Consider the following 15,916-nt stretch of genomic DNA (forward strand, 5'->3'; position numbering starts at 1 on the left):
TTGTCGGACTGTGTGAGTTTGTGTGCGTGTTTCTGAACCGTGTTATGGCATTGTGTGAGTTTATGTGTACTTTCTGCTTATTTATTGCTCTCTTACTTTGCTTTGACACATAGAAAAATGTATACACAACACAGATACACACAAATACATTGAGAAGTAACACACGCACACACACACACACATTTATTCAGAATGAGCACACTGATACACCCATAATACTCAAGTGCACAATATTTATATATTTAGAACCTGATATATATTATCAAAATAAAAGGAGATTTACAACTGACACACTCACAATGCATCGCCCTCATAACATCAAGACTCACAGTTTCGATAGAACCATGACAGCCACAGCCACAGCCACACACACACGCTTTATATTGCCATATGGTCCAGTTTGAAGTTTTAAGAAAAGTCTGTACAACAAAAATTGAAAGAGATTTCACAAGTTGCCCGTCCTGTTGAGTATTTGCAGCGATTTCCCACTCTCACAGCAGTGATTCTGAGTCACGATGTGTGGAATTGGATTTGAAAACTGAAGAAAATTCAGCGCTTGGAGCTCAGCTGTCACGAGCAATTCCACACCTGCTTTGATCAGCTGTTAGCAGTGGACTGGAACAATGTCAGCCAGGGACTTTTAGTGTACATCAATAAAAGTGAACTTATTTGATGCAGGTAAAATATCATTAAAATGGTCCACCACATTCAACTTGTTTTCCCTAATCCCAGCGGTGGAACAGTCCCAGATTGTGCAGCCATTGAATGAATTTGCATTGCTTTTTTCGAAGCCCGACCGACCTTAATATATTTAGCATGGGTTCGACGTCTGTGCATGGTTTTTGCTCATTTCATTGAAAATTGCTTATCATGAATGCATGGCAACAGTCAGGTCATGGATAAGAGCAGCGTTGTAAAATAATCAGGAAAAGAAGACACCAATGCAAACACAGAGAGTAGAACAAGCACGTCCAGAGGCGCTAAGTGAAACGCTCCACAAGGGCCGACGTTCCTGGGTGGGCTCAAACCACCAACCTTTCAATTAACAGCCGAACGCGCTAGCCAATTGCGCCACAGAGACAACCACAGCAAAATCACGCAAGACACTGCAAACCAGTGTTTCAATGAATTCGAGTCTCAGGTCGTGTGAGCTGGAGAATCCTGCCAGTCATCAGCTTTTCCAGATCGACGCTGCGGGATGGTATCTGTTTATCTCTGCCATCTGGTGGTACAAATCAAAATTTCTCCCCAGCACTTTTTCCGTCAGTCGGAGAACCATTTCACAAGGGGAGAATGTCAAAACGGTTGCGGCGATTCAACAATTGTACGAAGCACAAAACAGAGCTCATTTAACAATGTCACACTGTTCTGCTGCGGAAATCTTTCCCCTGACAGACAAACTCTCCAGGCCACAGTTCCACCCTATCCCAGACCTTGCCCCTTCGCCTTTCCCTCTGCCTCTGCACTCGCTTTATACCTGTTCAATCTCTAACCTTTATCCAGTTGTGAAGAAAGGCTACCCACCAGAAAGTCTAACACTGTTTGTCTTTCCAGATGTGCTGCCTGAGTTGCTGCGCATTTCCTGCATTTTCTCTTTTCATTTCAGATTTCCAGCATCCGCCATTCGTTTGCTTTTGCACTCACAATGTTGACTGTTCGTCACCAGGTAGCTACCGTTAGACCCGGTTTCCCAGGCAAAGAGGCTTTTATTGAGGATACTGCCACATGGCAAAAGGCCAATCTGCCCCCATGCCCTTTTAACCGACAGACGAGGCTTGGAATCTTCCACACCTGAGGGGCAGGTTCTGACACACAGTAAACTGCGACCTGGTCGGTGACTCAATCTGGGCTGGGTGGAGCATGACTTGATTGACAAGCCTCGTGCTATATTAGAACTGGCCGGAGCCAGTGCTCCCCCTTTCGCTACTGGAATGGATATGTGCACTCAGGATGGTGAACGTCTCTGGTTTTAAGATCTATCGTGCTCGACAGGTATTTTAAATGAACGGCGGGACTGAGTGAGATTGTGTGTGCGTGTCTGAACCGTGTTGTGGGACTGAGTAAGTTTGTTTATGTCTCTGAACCGTGCTGTGGGACCGTGTGAGTTTGTGTGTGGCTTTGCAGCGTGTTGTGGGACGCTGTGAGTTTAATGTGTCTCTGAACGGTGTTCTCGGACTGTGTGAGTTTGTCTGCGGGTTTCTGAACCGTTTTGTCGGACTGTGTGAGTTTGTGTGCGTGTTTCTGAACCGTGTTATGGCATTGTGTGAGTTTATGTGTACTTTCTGCTTATTTATTGCTCTCTTACTTTGCTTTGACACATAGAAAAATGTATACACAACACAGATACACACAAATACATTGAGAAGTAACACACGCACACACACACACACATTTATTCAGAATGAGCACACTGATACACCCATAATACTCAAGTGCACAATATTTATATATTTAGAACCTGATATATATTATCAAAATAAAAGGAGATTTACAACTGACACACTCACAATGCATCGCCCTCATAACATCAAGACTCACAGTTTCGATAGAACCATGACAGCCACAGCCACAGCCACACACACACGCTTTATATTGCCATATGGTCCAGTTTGAAGTTTTAAGAAAAGTCTGTACAACAAAAATTGAAAGAGATTTCACAAGTTGCCCGTCCTGTTGAGTATTTGCAGCGATTTCCCACTCTCACAGCAGTGATTCTGAGTCACGATGTGTGGAATTGGATTTGAAAACTGAAGAAAATTCAGCGCTTGGAGCTCAGCTGTCACGAGCAATTCCACACCTGCTTTGATCAGCTGTTAGCAGTGGACTGGAACAATGTCAGCCAGGGACTTTTAGTGTACATCAATAAAAGTGAACTTATTTGATGCAGGTAAAATATCATTAAAATGGTCCACCGCATTCAACTTGTTTTCCCTAATCCCAGCGGTGGAACAGTCCCAGATTGTGCAGCCATTGAATGAATTTGCATTGCTTTTTTCGAAGCCCGACCGACCTTAATATATTTAGCATGGGTTCGACGTCTGTGCATGGTTTTTGCTCATTTCATTGAACATTGCTTATCATGAATGCATGGCAACAGTCAGGTCATGGATAAGAGCAGCGTTGTAAAATAATCAGGAAAAGAAGACACCAATGCAAACACAGAGAGTAGAACAAGCACGTCCAGAGGCGCTAAGTGAAACGCTCCACAAGGGCCGACGTTCCTGGGTGGGCTCAAACCACCAACCTTTCAATTAACAGCCGAACGCGCTAGCCAATTGCGCCACAGAGACAACCACAGCAAAATCACGCAAGACACTGCAAACCAGTGTTTCAATGAATTCGAGTCTCAGGTCGTGTGAGCTGGAGAATCCTGCCAGTCATCAGCTTTTCCAGATCGACGCTGCGGGATGGTATCTGTTTATCTCTGCCATCTGGTGGTACAAATCAAAATTTCTCCCCAGCACTTTTTCCGTCAGTCGGAGAACCATTTCACAAGGGGAGAATGTCAAAACGGTTGCGGCGATTCAACAATTGTACGAAGCACAAAACAGAGCTCATTTAACAATGTCACACTGTTCTGCTGCGGAAATCTTTCCCCTGACAGACAAACTCTCCAGGCCACAGTTCCACCCTATCCCAGACCTTGCCCCTTCGCCTTTCCCTCTGCCTCTGCACTCGCTTTATACCTGTTCAATCTCTAACCTTTATCCAGTTGTGAAGAAAGGCTACCCACCAGAAAGTCTAACACTGTTTGTCTTTCCAGATGTGCTGCCTGAGTTGCTGCGCATTTCCTGCATTTTCTCTTTTCATTTCAGATTTCCAGCATCCGCCATTCGTTTGCTTTTGCACTCACAATGTTGACTGTTCGTCTCCAGGTAGCTACCGTTAGACCCGGTTTCCCAGGCAAAGAGGCTTTTATTGAGGATACTGCCACATGGCAAAAGGCCAATCTGCCCCCATGCCCTTTTAACCGACAGACGAGGCTTGGAATCTTCCACACCTGAGGGGCAGGTTCTGACACACAGTAAACTGCGACCTGGTCGGTGACTCAATCTGGGCTGGGTGGAGCATGACTTGATTGACAAGCCTCGTGCTATATTAGAACTGGCCGGAGCCAGTGCTCCCCCTTTCGCTACTGGAATGGATATGTGCACTCAGGATGGTGAACGTCTCTGGTTTTAAGATCTATCGTGCTCGACAGGTATTTTAAATGAACGGCGGGACTGAGTGAGATTGTGTGTGCGTGTCTGAACCGTGTTGTGGGACTGAGTAAGTTTGTTTATGTCTCTGAACCGTGCTGTGGGACCGTGTGAGTTTGTGTGTGGCTTTGCAGCGTGTTGTGGGACGCTGTGAGTTTAATGTGTCTCTGAACGGTGTTCTCGGACTGTGTGAGTTTGTCTGCGGGTTTCTGAACCGTTTTGTCGGACTGTGTGAGTTTGTGTGCGTGTTTCTGAACCGTGTTATGGCATTGTGTGAGTTTATGTGTACTTTCTGCTTATTTATTGCTCTCTTACTTTGCTTTGACACATAGAAAAATGTATACACAACACAGATACACACAAATACATTGAGAAGTAACACACGCACACACACACACACATTTATTCAGAATGAGCACACTGATACACCCATAATACTCAAGTGCACAATATTTATATATTTAGAACCTGATATATATTATCAAAATAAAAGGAAATTTCCAACTGACACACTCACAATGCATCGCCCTCATAACATCAAGACTCACAGTTTCGATAGAACCATGACAGCCACAGCCACAGCCACACACACACGCTTTATATTGCCATATGGTCCAGTTTGAAGTTTTAAGAAAAGTCTGTACAACAAAAATTGAAAGAGATTTCACAAGTTGCCCGTCCTGTTGAGTATTTGCAGCGATTTCCCACTCTCACAGCAGTGATTCTGAGTCACGATGTGTGGAATTGGATTTGAAAACTGAAGAAAATTCAGCGCTTGGAGCTCAGCTGTCACGAGCAATTCCACACCTGCTTTGATCAGCTGTTAGCAGTGGACTGGAACAATGTCAGCCAGGGACTTTTAGTGTACATCAATAAAAGTGAACTTATTTGATGCAGGTAAAATATCATTAAAATGGTCCACCGCATTCAACTTGTTTTCCCTAATCCCAGCGGTGGAACAGTCCCAGATTGTGCAGCCATTGAATGAATTTGCATTGCTTTTTTCGAAGCCCGACCGACCTTAATATATTTAGCATGGGTTCGACGTCTGTGCATGGTTTTTGCTCATTTCATTGAAAATTGCTTATCATGAATGCATGGAAACAGTCAGGTAATGGATCAGAGCAGCGTTGTTAAATAATCAGGAAAAGAAGACACCAATGCAAAGACAGAGAGTAGAACAAGCACGTCCAGGAGCGCTAAGTGAAACGCTCAATTAGGGCCGACGTCCCTGGGTGGGCTTGAACCATCAACCTTTCAAACAACAGCCGAACGCGCTAGCCAATTGCGCCACAGAGACAACAACAGCAAAACCACGCAAGACACTGCAAACCAGTGTTTCAATGAATTCGAGTCTCAGGTCGTGTGAGCTGGAGAATCCTGCCAGTCATCAGCTTTTCCAGATCGACGCTGCGGGATGGTATCTGTTTATCTCTGCCATCTGGTGGTACAAATCAAAATTTCTCCCCAGCACTTTTTCCGTCAGTCGGAGAACCATTTCACAAGGGGACAATGTCAAAACGGTTGCGGCAATTCAACAATTGTCCGAAGCACAAAACAGAGCTCATTTAACAATGTCACACTGTTCTGCTGCGGAAATCTTTCCCCTGACAGACAAACTCTCCAGGCCACAGTTCCACCCTCTCCCAGACCCTGCCCCTTCGCCTTGCCCTCTGCCTCTGCACTCGCTTTATGCCTGTTCAATCTCTAACCTTTATCCAGTTGTGAAGAAAGGCTAGCCACCAGAAAGTCTAACACTGTTTGTCTTTCCAGATGTGCTGCCTGAGTTGCTGCGCATTTCCTGCATTTTCTCTTTTCATTTCAGATTTCCAGCATCCACCATTCGTTTGCTTTTGCACTCACAATGTTGACGGTTCGTCTCCAGGTAGCTACCGTTAGACCCGGTTTCCCAGGCAAAGAGGCTTTTATTGAGGATACTGCCACATGGCAAAAGGCCAATCTGCCCCCATGCCCTTTTAACCGACAGACTAAGCTTGGAATCTCCCACACCTGAGGGGCAGGTTCTGACACACAGTAAACTGCGACCTGGTAGGTGACTCAATCTGGGCTGGGTGGAGCATGACTTGATTGACAAGCCTCGTGCTATATCAGAACTGGCCGGAGCCAGTGCTCCCCCTTTCGCTACTGGAATGGATATGTGCAGTCAGGATGGTGAACGTCTCTGGTTTTAAGATCTATCGTGCTCGACAGGTATTTTAAATGAACGGCGGGACTGAGTGAGATTGTGTGTGCGTGTCTGAACCGTGTTGTGGGACTGTGTAAGTTTGTGTATGTCTCTGAACCGTGCTGTGGGACCGTGTGAGTTTGTGTGTGGCTTTGCAGCGTGTTGTGGGACGCTGTGAGTTTAATGTGTTTCTGAACGGTGTTCTAGGAATGTGTGAGTTTGTCTGCGGGTTTCTGAACCGTTTTGTCGGACTGTGTGAGTTTGTGTGCGTGTTTCTGAACCGCGTTGTGGCATTGTGTGAGTTTATGTGTACTTTCTGCTTATTTATTGCTCTCTTACTTTGCTTTGACACATAGAAAAATGTATACACAACACAGATACACACAAATACATTGAGAAGTAAGACACGCACACACACACACACATTTATTCAGAATGAGCACACTGATACACCCATAATACTCAAGTGCACAATATTTATATATTTAGAACCTGATATATATTATCAAAATAAAAGGAGATTTACAACTGACACACTCACAATGCATCGCCCTCATAACATCAAGACTCACAGTTTCGATAGAACCATGACAGCCACAGACACAGACACACACACACGCTTTATATTGCCATATGGTCCAGTTTGAAGTTTTAAGAAAAGTCTGTACAACAAAAATGGAAAGAGTTTTCACAAGTTGCCCGTCCTGTTGAGTATTTGCAGCGATTTCCCACTCTCACAGCAGTGATTCTGATTCACGATGTGTGGAATTGGATTTGAAAACTGAAGAAAATTCAGCGCTTGGTGCTCAGCTGTCACGAGCAATTCCACACCTGCTTTGATCAGCTGTTAGCAGTGGACTGGAACAATGTCAGCCAGGGACTTTTAGTGTACATCAATAAAAGTGAACTTATTTGATGCAGGTAAAATATCATTAAAATGGTCCACCGCATTCAACTTGTTATCCCTAATCCCAGCGGTGGAACAGTCCCAGATTGTGCAGCCATTGAATGAATTTGCATTGCTTTTTTCGAAGCCCGACCGACCTTAATATATTTAGCATGGGTTCGACGTCTGTGCATGGTTTTTGCTCATTTCATTGAAAATTGCTTATCATGAATGCATGGAAACAGTCAGGTAATGGATCAGAGCAGCGTTGTTAAATAATCAGGAAAAGAAGACACCAATGCAAACACAGAGAGTAGAACAAGCACGTCCAGGGGCGCTAAGTGAAACGCTCAGTAAGGGCCGACGTCCCTGGGTGGGCTTAAACAACCAACCTTTCGGTTAACAGCCGAACGCGCTAGCGAATTGCGCCACAGAGATGACCACAGCAAAATCCCGCAAGACACTGCAAACCAGTGTTTCAATGAATTCGAGTCTCAGGTCGTGTGAGCTGGAGAATCCTGCCAGTCATCAGCTTTTCCAGATCGACGCTGCGGGATGGTATCTGTTTATCTCTGCCATCTGGTGGTACAAATCAGAATTTCTCCCCAGCACTTTTTCCATCAGTCGGAGAACCATTTCACAAGGGGACAATGTCAAAATGGTTGCGGCAATTCAACAATTGTACGAAGCACAAAACAGAGCTCATTTAACAATGTCACACTGTTCTGCTGCGGAAATCTTTCCCCTGACAGACAAAGTCTCCAGGCCACAGTTCCACCCTCTCCCACACCTTGCCCCTTCTCCTTTCCCTCTGCCTCTGCACTCGCTTTATACCTGTACAATCTCTAACCTTTATCCAGTTGTGAAGAAAGGCTACCCACCAGAAAGTCTAACACTGTTTGTCTTTCCAGATGTGCTGCCTGAGTTGCTGCGCATTTCCTGCATTTTCTCTTTTCATTTCAGATTTCCAGCATCCACCATTCGTTTGCTTCTGCACTCACAATGTTGACGGTTCGTCTCCAGGTAGCTACCGTTAGACCCGGTTTCCCAGGCAAAGAGGCTTTTATTGAGGATACTGCCACATGGCAAAAGGCCAATCTGCCCCCATGCCCTTTTAACCGACAGACTAAGCTTGGAATCTCCCACACCTGAGGGGCCGGTTCTGACACACAGTAAACTGCGACCTGGTAGGTGACTCAATCTGGGCTGGGTGGAGCATGACTTGATTGACAAGCCTCGTGCTATATCAGAACTGGCCGGAGCCAGTGCTCCCCCTTTCGCTACTGGAATGGATATGTGCAGTCAGGATGGTGAACGTCTCTGGTTTTAAGATCTATCGTGCTCGACAGGTATTTTAAATGAACGGTGGGACTGAGTGAGATTGTGTGTGCGTGTCTGAACCGTGTTGTGGGGCTGTGTAAATTTGTGTATGTCTCTGAACCGTGCTGTGGGACCGTGTGAGTTTGTGTGTGGCTTTGCAGCGTGTTGTGGGACGCTGTGAGTTTAATGTGTCTCTCAACGGTGTTCTCGGACTGTGTGAGTTTGTCTGCGGGTTTCTGAACCGTTTTGTCGGACTGTGTGAGTTTGTGTGCGTGTTTCTGAACCGTGTTGTGGCATTGTGTGAGTTTATGTGTACTTTCTGCTTATTTATTGCTCTCTTACTTTGCTTTGACACATAGAAAAATGTATACACAACACAGATACACACAAATACATTGAGAAGTAACACACGCACACACACACACACATTTATTCAGAATGAGCACACTGATACACCCATAATACTCAAGTGCACAATATTTATATAGTTAGAACCTGATATATATTATCAAAATAAAAGGAGATTTACAACTGACACACTCACAATGCATCGCCCTCATAACATCAAGACTCACAGTTTCGATAGAACCATCACAGCCACAGCCACAGACACACACACACGCTTTATATTGCCATATGGTCCAGTTTGAAGTTTTAAGAAAAGTCTGTACAACAAAAATTGAAAGTTTTCACAAGTTGCCCGTCCTGTTGAGTATTTGCAGCGATTTCCCACTCTCAGAGCAGTGATTCTGAGTCACGATGTGTGGAATTGGATTTGAAAACTGAAGAAAATTCAGTGCTTGGTGCTCAGCTGTCAGGAGTAATTCCACACCTGCTTTGATCAGCTGTTAGCAGTGGACTGCAACAATGTCAGCCAGGGACTTTTAGTGTACTTCAATAAAAGTGAACTTATTTGATGCAGGTAAAATATCATTAAAATGGTCCACCGCATTCAACTTGTTTACCCTAATCCCAGCGGTGGAACAGTCCCAGATTGTGCAGCCATTGAATGAATTTGCATTGCTTTTTTCGAAGCCCGACCGACCTTAATATATTTAGCATGGGTTCGACGTCTGTGCATGGTTTTTGCTCATTTCATTGAAAATTGCTTATCATGAATGCATGGAAACAGTCAGGTAATGGATCAGAGCAGCGTTGTTAAATAATCAGGAAAAGAAGACACCAATGCAAACACAGAGAGTAGAACAAGCACGTCCAGGGGCGCTAAGTGAAACGCTCAATCAGGGCCGACGTTTCTGGGTGGGCTTGAACCACCAACTTTTCGATTAACAGCCGAACGCGCTAGCCAATTGCGCCACAGAGACGACCACCGCAAAATTACGCAAGACACTGCAAACCAGTGTTTCAATGAATTCGAGTCTCAGGTCGTGTGAGCTGGAGAATCCTGCCAGTCATCAGCTTTTCCAGATCGACGCTGCGGGATGGTATCTGTTTATCTCTGCCATCTGGTGGTACAAATCAAAATTTCTCCCCAGCACTTTTTCCGTCAGTCGGAGAACCATTTCACAAGGGGACAATGTCAAAACGGTTGCGGCAATTCAACAATTGTACGAAGCACAAAACAGAGCTCATTTAACAATGTCACACTGTTCTGCTGCGGAAATCTTTCCCCTGACAGACAAACTCTCCAGGCCACAGTTCCACCCTATCCCACACCTTGCCCCTTCGCCTTTCCCTCTGCCTCTGCACTCGCTTTATAACTGTTCAATCTCTAACCTTTATCCAGTTGTGAAGAAAGGCTACCCACCAGAAAGTCTAACACTGTTTGTCTTTCCAGATGTGCTGCCTGAGTTGCTGCGCATTTCCTGCATTTTCTCTTTTCATTTCAGATTTCCAGCATCCACCATTCGTTTGCTTTTGCACTCACAATGTTGACGGTTCGTCTCCAGGTAGCTACCGTTAGACCCGGTTTCCCAGGCAAAGAGTCTTTTATTGAGGATACTGCCACATGGCAAAAGGCCAATCTGCCCCCATGCCCTTTTAACCGACAGACTAAACTTGGAATCTCCCACACCTGAGGGGCAGGTACTGACACACAGTAAACTGCGACCTGGTAGGTGACTCAATCTGGGCTGGGTGGAGCATGACTTGATTGACAAGCCTCGTGCTCTCTCAGAACTGGCCGGAGCCAGTGCTCCCCCTTTCGCTACTGGAATGGATATGTGCAGTCAGGATGGTGAACGTCTCTGGTTTTAAGATCTATCGTGCTCGACAGGTATTTTAAATGAACGGCGGGACTGAGTGAGATTGTGTGTGCGTGTCTGAACCGTGTTGTGGGACTGTGTAAGTTTGTGTATGTCTCTGAACCGTGCTGTGGGACCGTGTGAGTTTGTGTGTGGCTTTGCAGCGTGTTGTGGGACGCTGTGAGTTTAATGTGTCTCTCAACGGTGTTCTAGGACTGTGTGAGTTTGTCTGCGGGTTTCTGAACCGTTTTGTCGGACTGTGTGAGTTTGTGTGCTTGTTTCTGAACCGTGTTGTGGCATTGTGTGAGTTTATGTGTACTTTCTGCTTATTTATTGCTCTCTTACTTTGCTTTGACACATAGAAAAATGTATACACAACACAGATACACACAAATACATTGAGAAGTAACACACGCACACACACACACACATTTATTCAGAATGAGCACACTGATACACCCATAATACTCAAGTGCACAATATTTATATATTTAGAACCTGATATATATTATCAAAATAAAAGGAGATTTACAACTGACACACTCACAATGCATCGCCCTCATAACATCAAGACTCACAGTTTCGATAGAACCATGACAGTCACAGCCACAGACAGACACACACGCTTTATATTGCCATATGGTCCAGTTTGAAGTTTTAAGAAAAGTCTGTACAACAAAAATTGAAAGAGTTTTCACAAGTTGCCCGTCCTGTTGAGTATTTGCAGCGATTTCCCACTCTCACAGCAGTGATTCTGAGTCACGATGTGTGGAATTGGATTTGAAAACTGAAGAAAATTCAGCGCTTGGTGCTCAGCTGTCACGAGCAATTCCACACCTGCTTTGATCAGCTGTTAGCAGTGGACTGTAACAATGTCAGCCAGGGACTTTTAGTATACATCAATAAAAGTGAACTTATTTGATGCAGGTAAAATATCATTAAAATGGTCCACCGCATTCAACTTGTTTTCCCTAATCCCAGCGGTGGAACAGTCCCAGATTGTGCAGCCATTGAATGAATTTGCATTGCTTTTTTCGAAGCCCGACCGACCTTAATATATTTAGCATGGGTTCGACGTCTGTGCATGGTTTTTGCTCATTTCATTGAAAATTGCTTATCATGAATGCATGGAAACAGTCAGGTAATGGATCAGAGCAGCGTTGTTAAATAATCAGGAAAAGAAGACAACAATGCAAACACAGAGATTAGAACACGCACGTCCAGGGGCGCATAATGAAACGCTTAATAAGGGGCGAATTCCCTGGGTGGGCTTAAACCACCAACCTTACGATTAACAGCCAAACGCGCTAGCCAATTGCGCCACAGAGACGACCACAGCAAAATCACGCAAGACACTGCAAACCAGTGTTTCAATAAATTCGAGTCTCAGGTCGTGTGAGCTGGAGAATCCTGCCAGTCATCAGCTTTTCCAGATCGACGCTGCGGAATGGTATCTGTTTATCTCTGCCATCTGGTGGTACAAATCAAAATTTCTCCCCAGCACTTTTTCCGTCAGTCGGAGAACCATTTCACAAGGGGACAATGTCAAAACGGTTGCGGCAATTCAACAATTGTACGAAGCACAAAACAGAGCTCATTTAACAATGTCACACTGTTCTGCTGCGGAAATCTTTCCCCTGACAGACAAACTCTCCAGGCCACAGTTCCACCCTCTCCCAGACCCTGCCCCTTCGCCTTGCCCTCTGCCTCTGCACTCGCTTTATGCCTGTTCAATCTCTAACCTTTATCCAGTTGTGAAGAAAGGCTACCCACCAGAAAGTCTAACACTGTTTGTCTTTCCAGATGTGCTGCCGGAGTTGCTGCGCATTTCCTGCATTTTCTCTTTCCATTTCAGATTTCCAGCATCCACCATTCGTTTGCTTTTGCACTCACAATGTTGACGGTTCGTCTCCAGGTAGCTACCGTTAGACCCGGTTTCCCAGGCAAAGAGGCTTTTATTGAGGATACTGCCACATGGCAAAAGGCCAATCTGCCCCCATGCCCTTTTAACCGATAGACTAAGCTTGCAATCTCCCACACCTGAGGGGCAGGTTCTGACACACAGTAAACTGCGACCTGGTAGGTGACTCAATCTGGGCTGGGTGGAGCATGACTTGATTGACAAGCCTCGTGCTATATCAGAACTGGCCGGAGCCAGTGCTCCCCCTTTCGCTACTGGAATGGATATGTGCAGTCAGGATGGTGAACGTCTCTGGTTTTAAGATCTATCGTGCTCGACAGGTATTTTAAATGAACGGCGGGACTGAGTGAGATTGTGTGTGCGTGTCTGAACCGTGTTGTGGGACTGTGTAAGTTTGTGTATGTCTCTGAACCGTGCTGTGGGACCGTGTGAGTTTGTGTGCGGCTTTGCAGCGTGTTGTGGGACGCTGTGAGTTTAATGTGTCTCTGAACGGTGTTCTAGGACTGTGTGAGTTTGTCTGCGGGTTTCTGAACCGTTTTGTCGGACTGTGTGAGTTTGTGTGCATGTTTCTGAACCGTGTTGTGGCATTGTGTGAGTTTATGTGTACTTTCTGCTTATTTATTGCTCTCTTACTTTGCTTTGACACATAGAAAAATGTATACACAACACAGATACACACAAATACATTGAGAAGTAACACACGCACACACACACACATTTATTCAGAATGAGCACACTGATACACCCATAATACTCAAGTGCACAATATTTATATATTTAGAACCTGATATATATTATCAAAATAAAAGGAGATTTACAACTGACACACTCACAATGCATCGCCCTCATAACATCAAGACTCTCAGTTTCGATAGAACCATCACAGCCACAGCCACAGACAGACACACACGCTTTATATTGCCATATGGTCCAGTTTGAAGTTTTAAGAAAAGTCTGTACAACAAACATTGAAAGAGTTTTCACAAGTTGCCCGTCCTGTTGAGTATTTGCAGCGATTTCCCACTCTCACAGCAGTGATTCTGAGTCACGATGTGTGGAATTGGATTTGAAAACTGAAGAAAATTCAGCGCTTGGTGCTCAGCTGTCACGAGCAATTCCACACCTGCTTTGATCAGCTGTTAGCAGTGGACTGGAACAATGTCAGCCAGGGACTTTTAGTGTACATCAATAAAAGTGAACTTATTTGATGCAGGTAAAATATCATTAAAATGGACCACCGCATTCAACTTGTTTTCCCTAATCCCAGCGGTGGAACAGTCCCAGATTGTGCAGCCATTGAATGAATTTGCATTGCTTTTTTCGATGCCCGACCGACCTTAATATATGGGTTCGACTTCTGTGCATGGTTTTTGCTCATTTCATTGAAAATTGCTTATCATGAATGCATGGAAACAGTCAGGTGATGGATCAGAGCAGCGTTGTTAAATAATCAGGAAAAGAAGACACCAATGCAAACACAGAGAGTCGAACAAGCACGTCCAGGAGCGCTAAGTGAAACGTTCAAACAGGGCCGACGTCCCTGGGTGAGCTTGAACCACCAACCTTTCAATTAACAGCCGAACGCGTTAGCCAATTGCGCCACAGAGACGCCCACAGCAAAATCATGCAAGACACTGCAAACCAGTGTTTCAATGAATTCGAGTCTCAGGTCGTGTGAGCTGGACAATCCTGCCAGTCATCAGCTTTTCCAGATCGACGCTGCGGGATGGTATCTGTTTATCTCTGCCATCTGGTGGTACAAATCAAAATTTCTCCCCAGCACTTTTTCCGTCAGTCGGAGAACCATTTCACAAGGGGACAATGTCAAAACGGTTGCGGCAATTCAACAATTGTACGAAGCACAAAACAGAGCTCATTTAACAATGTCACACTGTTCTGCTGCGGAAATCTTTCCCCTGACAGACAAACTCTCCAGGCCACAGTTCCACCCTATCCCAGACCTTGCCCCTCCGCCTTTCCCTCTGCCTCTGCACTCGCTTTATACCTGTTCAATCTCTAACCTTTATCCAGTTGTGAAGAAAGGCTACCCACCAGAAAGTCTAACACTGTTTGTCTTTCCAGATGTGCTGCCTGAGTTGCTGCGCATTTCCTGCATTTTCTCTTTTCATTTCAGATTTCCAGCATCCACCATTCGTTTGCTTTTGCACTCACAATGTTGACGGTTCGTCTCCAGGTAGCTACCGTTAGACCCGGTTTCCCAGGCAAAGAGGCTTTTTTTGAGGATACTGCCACATGGCAAAAGGCCAATCTGCCCCCATGCCCTTTTAACCGACAGACTAAGCTTGGAATCTCCCACACCTGAGGGGCAGGTTCTGACACACAGTAAACTGCGACCTGGTAGGTGACTCAATCTGGGCTGGGTGGAGCATGACTTGATTGACAAGCCTCGTGCTATATCAGAACTGGCCGGAGCCAGTGCTCCCCCTTTCGCTCCTGGAATGGATATGTGCAGTCAGGATGGTGAACGTCTCTGGTTTTAAGATCTATCGTGCTCGACAGGTATTTTAAATGAACGGCGGGACTGAGTGAGATTGTGTGTGCGTGTCTGAACCGTGTTGTGGGACTGTGTAAGTTTGTGTATGTCTCTGAACCGTGCTGTGGGACCGTGTGAGTTTGTGTGTGGCTTTGCAGCGTGTTGTGGGACGCTGTGAGTTTAATGTGTCTCTGAACGGTGTTCTAGGACTGTGTGAGTTTGTCTGCGGGTTTCTGAACCGTTTTGTCGGACTGTGTGAGTTTGTGTGCGTGTTTCTGAACCGTGTTGTGGCATTGTGTGAGTTTATGTGTACTTTCTGCTTATTTATTGCTCTCTTACTTTGCTTTGACACATAGAAAAATGTATACACAACACAGATACACACAAATACATTGAGAAGTAACACACGCACACACAAACACACATTTATTCAGAATGAGCACACTGATACACCCATAATACTCAAGTGCACAATATTTATATATTTAGAACCTGATATATATTATCAAAATAAAAGGAGATTTACAACTGACACACTCACAATGCATCGCCCTCATAACATCAAGACTCTCAGTTTCGATGGAACCATCACAGCCACAGCCACAGACACACACACACGCTTTATATTGCCATATGGTCCAGTTTGAAGTTTTAAGAAAAGTTTGTACAACAAAAATTGAAAGAGTTTTCACAAGTTGCCCGTCCTG

General features: G+C 45.1%; 5 non-coding genes across 5 annotated transcripts; all 5 read right to left on the reverse strand.

Moving 5' to 3' along the window:
• Positions 1–1,007: 1,007 nt before the first annotated feature.
• trnan-guu (transfer RNA asparagine (anticodon GUU)) lies at positions 1,008–1,081 on the reverse strand. Its single transcript has one exon. It is a non-coding gene; the product is annotated as a tRNA-Asn (tRNA).
• A 2,135-nt stretch (positions 1,082–3,216) lies between these two features.
• On the reverse strand, positions 3,217–3,290 carry trnan-guu (transfer RNA asparagine (anticodon GUU)). Its single transcript has one exon. It is a non-coding gene; the product is annotated as a tRNA-Asn (tRNA).
• A 2,135-nt stretch (positions 3,291–5,425) lies between these two features.
• On the reverse strand, positions 5,426–5,499 carry trnan-guu (transfer RNA asparagine (anticodon GUU)). Its single transcript has one exon. It is a non-coding gene; the product is annotated as a tRNA-Asn (tRNA).
• A 4,342-nt stretch (positions 5,500–9,841) lies between these two features.
• trnan-guu (transfer RNA asparagine (anticodon GUU)) lies at positions 9,842–9,915 on the reverse strand. Its single transcript has one exon. It is a non-coding gene; the product is annotated as a tRNA-Asn (tRNA).
• Positions 9,916–14,250: 4,335 nt separating this feature from the next.
• trnan-guu (transfer RNA asparagine (anticodon GUU)) lies at positions 14,251–14,324 on the reverse strand. Its single transcript has one exon. It is a non-coding gene; the product is annotated as a tRNA-Asn (tRNA).
• Between the last annotated feature and the right edge of the window lie 1,592 nt (positions 14,325–15,916).

Source organism: Heterodontus francisci, chromosome 22, assembly GCF_036365525.1.
Source record: "Heterodontus francisci isolate sHetFra1 chromosome 22, sHetFra1.hap1, whole genome shotgun sequence".
NCBI classification, from domain to species: domain Eukaryota; kingdom Metazoa; phylum Chordata; class Chondrichthyes; order Heterodontiformes; family Heterodontidae; genus Heterodontus; species Heterodontus francisci.